The following is a 6000-nucleotide window of genomic DNA, read 5'->3' on the forward strand; positions in this document are numbered from 1 at the left end:
GAGAGACAGAGAGAGAGAGAGAGAGAGAGACAGACAGAGGGAGACAGACAGACAGACAGAGAGAGGAGACGGAGAGAGAGACAGAGAGAGAGAGACAGAGAGAGAGAGAGAGAGAGAGAGAGAGAGAGAGAGAGAGAGTGAGAGACAGAGAGAGAGAGTGAGAGACAGAGAGAGAGAGTGAGAGACAGAGAGAGAGAGTGAGAGACAGAGAGAGAGAGACAGAGAGAGAGAGACAGAGAGAGAGAGACAGAGAGAGAGACAGAGAGAGAGAGACAGAGAGAGAGACAGAGAGAGAGACAGAGAGAGAGACAGAGAGAGACAGAGAGAGAGAGAGAGACAGAGAGAGAGAGAGAGAGAGAGAGAGAGAGAGAGAGAGAGAGAGAGAGAGAGAGAGAGAGAGAGAGAGAGAGAAAACGAGCGAGCGTGATATACGAATGTGAGTTTACGTATGAATTTCATTATGCATGTAAAAATGTCACCGTATGAGTATTAGTAAGGGTATGAATGTTAATGTATGATTAGAGCATGTGTATGAGCCAGAACGACACATCATGGCCACACCTGAAAAAAAAGAAAAAGGAAAAAAAAGAATAAAGACAAAAAGACAAAAAGAAAGAAAAAGAAAAAGAAAGAAAAATAAAAATCAAGACAAAAAGAAAAAGAAAAAAATAGAGACAAAAAGAAAGATAGAGAAAGAAAAATCAGGAAAATCAAGACAAAAAGACAAAGAAAGACAAAAGTAGAAAAAAGAACAAGAAAAAGAAAAAAATTATGAGCCTTGGCGGTACGATTACACATACAAATTACAACTCATTATACATCACATTTCCCTTATAATAACCGCTATCATTTGACCAGCACTCGCCCCACTCGCGTAAAATATAACATGAATAATAACATGATTGCCAGACACTTTTCCACAGTCGATATCCCGTCTCCGTTTTCTTTTCTTTTATTACACGAGTCTCCCCTTCAATAATTTTTCTCTGCTCTAAAATGCATATATAGCACGTCGTTGCGATATATCATTTGCTTTGTCTCGTTCCCGGAAGATGCATCAATTATTCAGCCATTAAATCAACTGCAACACGAGGTAAAAATGACAATAAAGTATAAAATAAAAATAAGAAACAGATTTTCAAAAATGCTTACCCCCCTCCCCAATAACGCTTAAAATAAAAATAGGAAACAGATTTTCAAAAAAACGTGCTTACCCTCCCCCCCCCTCTCCCGCAACTTGCGGTAAACATTTAAATCAAACAATTTAACATTCAAATCGTAAGCATTTCCTGAACATATATTTATATATATACATTTTTTTTTTTCACACAGCGTTAATTATACGCGAGTTTTGATAGCTGATAATTTCTCATTTGTGATGGGGGTAAAAAAATAACAATAATTTATATTTAAGTCCGACCGCGCCCCAGAACAAACCGTCAACATTGTTAGCAACTAATGAACTCAGCCGAGCGGGGGGGGGGGGGATATAGGCCTATATATATAATCAAATATAATCAAATTGATAATAATCATCTTTTATCAACATAAAAAATATCTGTATCTGCTGCTTAAGTCATTCTACCTCATTATCTACAAATCCCTTTTATGTATCTCATCTACTAACCCCTTTTATCTACCTCATTATCTATCAACTCCTCTTATCTACCTCATCATCTACTAACTCCCTTTATCTCCCTCTTTATCTACTCTCAAGCCAAGTCTTTGTTCTACCAGCTTCCCCCCCCCCCCTCCCCTCCGGATGGATCTATCAGCTTTATCTACCTGGACATACCAACGTCATCATCTGAACCGTAATCGAATTTCTTTGTGAATTTGCATAGTTTGTTCCCAGGTTGTGTCCCTTCCTAATTCTCACTACGGTATGTATTATGGATTATCTTTTTTCTTTTATAGACTCAATTATGTATTATCTTTTTCCTTTTATAGATTCCATTATGTGTTTTTTTTTCTTTTACAGACTCCATTATGTATTATTATTTTTTTCTTTTTTAACTCAATTTCATTTTTCTAATTCATTTATTATTATCTACCTGTTCTCCCCCTTCCATAAAATCATTTATCAAAGTTTATTTCGAAACCAGAACTCGTTTCATACTTGAATAGCTGGATTCCATCTTTGTTCTTATATCGGATAGAATATGATATATCGGATAGAATATAATAAAGACGGTAATAATAACAATGGTAATAATAGTAACGATGATGATGACACCAACAATACTGATAATTACAATAAATAGGAATAAAAACGGAATTAATAACAATGATCAAAATAATAATAACGATAATGATGATGTTAAAGAAAACGATAATCATAATGATTAATGATGATAATAACGATAATCATAATTATAATGATGATAATGATGATAATGACGACGGTATCAAAAAATAATAATCATGACAATTAAATCAACAATATATTACCACCGACAGGAACAGGAACACTCAGAGACCCCCCCCCCCATCCTCCGCCCATAACAACCCCCACAATATAGCAATACGCCCACCCTCGCCCGCCCACTCGCCGCCCACCGAATCCTTGCATTGTCCGAATGTTATGGCACAAAAAAGGACATTTATGTGAGTAGGGGTGCGGGGGCTCTTCCGGGGACTCTCACTGCACTCGGCTACTGTCTCTCTGTGTCTGTGTCTGTCTGTCTCTCGTGTTTCTTTCTGTCTGTCTCTCGCTCTCTCGCTCTCTCTCGTGTTTCTCTCTCTCTCTCTCTCTCTCTTTCTCTCGTGTTTCTCTCTCTCTCTCTCTCTCTCTCTCGCTCTCTCTCTCGCTCTCTCTCTCTCTCTCTCTCTCTCTCGCTCTCTCTCTCGCTCTCTCTCTCGCTCTCTCTCTCGCTCTCTCTCTCGCTCTCTCTCTCGCTCTCTCTCTCGCTCTCTCTCTCGCTCTCTCTCTCGCTCTCTCTCTCGCTCTCTCGCTCTTTCTCGCTCTTTCTCATGTTTCTTTCTCTCTCTCTCTCTCGTGTTTCTCTCCCTCCCTCTCTCGCTCTCTGTGCTTCTTTCTTGTGTTTCTCTGTCTCTTTTATTCTATCTCTCCGTCTCCCTCCCGTTTCTCGTTGTTTCGCTTTCCATGTTTCTATTTGTCTTTGTCTGTAAGTTTGCGTCTGTCTGTCTTTCTACCCGCTTGTTTATTTGTCTTTCTCTCACTGTTTGCCTAGCTTACTTTCATCATCATTGCTACTGTTATACCTACAACTAGTACTACTGCTGCTCCTACAATATAACAATCGCAATTTTCAACAACAATCCCTCTCCCTCTTCCCGTACTTCTCCCTCCCTCCTTTCCTCCCTCTTATCGTCCTTTCCCCTCCCTCTTACCGTCTTTTCCACTCCCTCCTTCCCTCCCTCTCCCTCTTAACATCATTTCCCATTCCTCTTTCCCTCCCTCTCCCTCTTACCGTACTTCACTCTCCCTCCTTCCCTCCCTCTCCCTTACCGTACTTCTCCCTCCCTCTCTCTGACCGTACTTCTCCCTCCCTCCATCCCTCCATCTCCCTCTTCCGTACTTCTCCCTCCCTCCTTCCCTCGCTCTCTCTCTTACCGTCATTACCCTTCCCTCCTTCCCTCCATCTCCCTCTTATCGTACTCCTTCCCTCCTTCCCTCGCTCTTACCATCATTTCCCCTCCCTCCTTCCCTCCCTCTCCCTTTTATCATACTTCTCCCTCCATCTCTCTTACCGTACCCCCACCCCTCCCCCCACCGACCGCGCTAGCAACGACAAGGAAGTCCCAGAGACACCCTGCAACAACAAAACAACAACAACAACACAACAAAACCGCCCCGGGGACCTTGCTCTCCTCCCGTCAACATCCTTCTGATTACGTCACAGATAACGAAGGCTGGGGAAGGGGGGAATGGGGGGAGGGGGTAGTCATATTTCCGTCTCTCGGTCTCTCGGTCTCTCTCTCTCTTACTTTCGTTTGATGGAAATAAGGAAGGTAGGAGGTAGGATGGGAGGGTGGGAGAGAGTGAGTGAGTGAGTGAGTGAGTGAGTGATAGAGAGAGAGAGGGAGAGAGAGAGAGAGAGAGAGAGAGAGAGAGAGAGAGAGAGAGAGAGAGAGAGAGAGAGAGAGAGAGAGAGAGAGAGAGAAGAAAGAAAGAAATAAGAGAGAGAGAGAAAGAGGGGGGGTGGGGCAAGTAGAGTAATTAAGCCATGCACAGCGGTGTTAATGGCCCAACTAGAGAGATTGGTATTACATTATCTCGGGCATCAGATAGATATCAAAGGTTAATTCTCTCTCTCTCTCTCTCTTTTTCTTTCTCTCGCTCACTCTTTCTTTCTCTCTCTCTATCCCACTTTCTTTCTCTCTCTCTCACTCTTTCTCCCCCCTTCCTCTCTCTCTCTCTCTCCCTCATTTCTTTCCCCCTTCCCCTCTATCCTTACCTCTCCCTCTCTCATCTCTCCTCTTCCTCTCCTACCTTTCCCTCTTCCTTTTTCTCTTCCTCTTCCTCTCCAATCCCTCTCATCTGACATGCATTTATATAAAAAAAAAAAACGTAATTAATACAAATCAACAATCCCTCGGGTCTAATTAGCCAAACCGTCATCTTATTTTTCTTTACACTAATTACTCTTCGTCAATAATTACTTCCTTTTTTTCTTCTTTCTTATTTACGTTTTTTTTCTCGTGTTAATCAACACCTGATACATTTTTTCGTAAATAAGATGCACATTGCATTTTTTTAAGAATTCAATAAACATAATGTTGTAGGATATGTATACATATATGCATGTAAGTAGGTTTGTAAGTATCAATCTATTTATCTATCTATCTACCTATCCAACTACTTATCCATCTATCCATTTATTTATCTATCTATCTAGCTAGCTATTTATCTATCTGAATGCATATATGTGCATAAGCGTGTCTATATCTGACCACTTGTCTGCATCTATTTACTAACACTTCTGTGTGTGTGTGTGTGTAAGTGTGTGTGTGTAAGTGTGTGAGTGTAAGTGTGTGTGTGTAAGTGTGTGTGTGTGTGGGTGTGTCGGTCTGTCTGCCTGTCTGTGTGTGTGTGTGTGTGTGTGTGTGTGTGTGTGTGTGTGTGTGTGTGTGTGTGTGTGTGTGTGTGTGTGTGTGTGTGTGTGTGTGTGTGTGTGTGTGTGTGTGTGTGTGTGTGTGCGTGTGCGTGTGCGTGCGCGTGTGCGTGCGCGTGTGCGTGTGCGTGCGCGTGTGCGTGTGTGTGTCCGTCCGTCCGTCTGTGTAGTGTGTGCGTGTGCGTGTGCGTGTGCGTGTGCGAGTCTGTGTCGTCTATTTGTCTGTTTTGCTTCCCATCCATCGCCAAACATCACGACTCGCCATCCAGCACATAATGGCCGCGCGTCTTAAGTCTCCACGTGTCATATCTCGCTGTTCACTTCAAGTTCTTATTGTTAACTTGTAAGGAGCAGCAGGTGGAAAAAAGGAGCCGGAGGAGGAGGAGGAGGAGGAGGAGGAGGAGGAGGAGGAGGAGGAGGAGGAGGAGGCGGAGGAGGAGGGAGGAGGAGGAGGAGGAGGAGGAGGGAGGCGAGGGAGGGAGGAGTAAGAGAGAGGAGGAGGAGGAGGGAGGAGGAGGGAGGAGGGAGGAGGAGGAGGAGGGAGGGAAGAGGGAGGGGAGGATGAGAAGTAGGAGGGGAGGAGGGGAGGAGGTGGAGGAGGGAGGGAGGAGGGAGGGAGGGAGGAGGAGGGAGGAGGAGGGAGGAGGGAGGGAGGGGAGGAGGGGAGGAGTAGGAGTAGGAGGAGGAGGACGAGGAGGAGGAGGAGGGAGGAGAGGATGAGGAGGAGGCGGAGGAGGAGTAAGAGAGAGGAGGAGGAGGAGGAGGGAGGAGGAGGGAGGAGGGAGGAGGGAGGAGGGAGGGAGGAGGGAGGGAGGAAGAGGGAGGAGGATGAGAAGTAGGAGGGAGGGAGGGAGGGAGCAGGCGGGAGTAGGAAAAATAAGAGGAAGAGAGGACAACAGAAGAAAGAGGAGGAAAAGAATGA

General features: G+C 44.2%; 1 protein-coding gene across 1 annotated transcript in view; it reads right to left on the bottom strand.

Moving 5' to 3' along the window:
- The window catches only part of LOC113802995 (neurogenic protein big brain), a 228513-nt gene that overhangs the window by 150298 nt on the left and 72215 nt on the right, over positions 1–6000 (bottom strand). The gene's annotated exons all lie outside the window — the stretch shown is intronic.

Source organism: Penaeus vannamei, chromosome 41 (genome assembly GCF_042767895.1).
Source record: "Penaeus vannamei isolate JL-2024 chromosome 41, ASM4276789v1, whole genome shotgun sequence".
Classification (NCBI taxonomy): domain Eukaryota; kingdom Metazoa; phylum Arthropoda; class Malacostraca; order Decapoda; family Penaeidae; genus Penaeus; species Penaeus vannamei.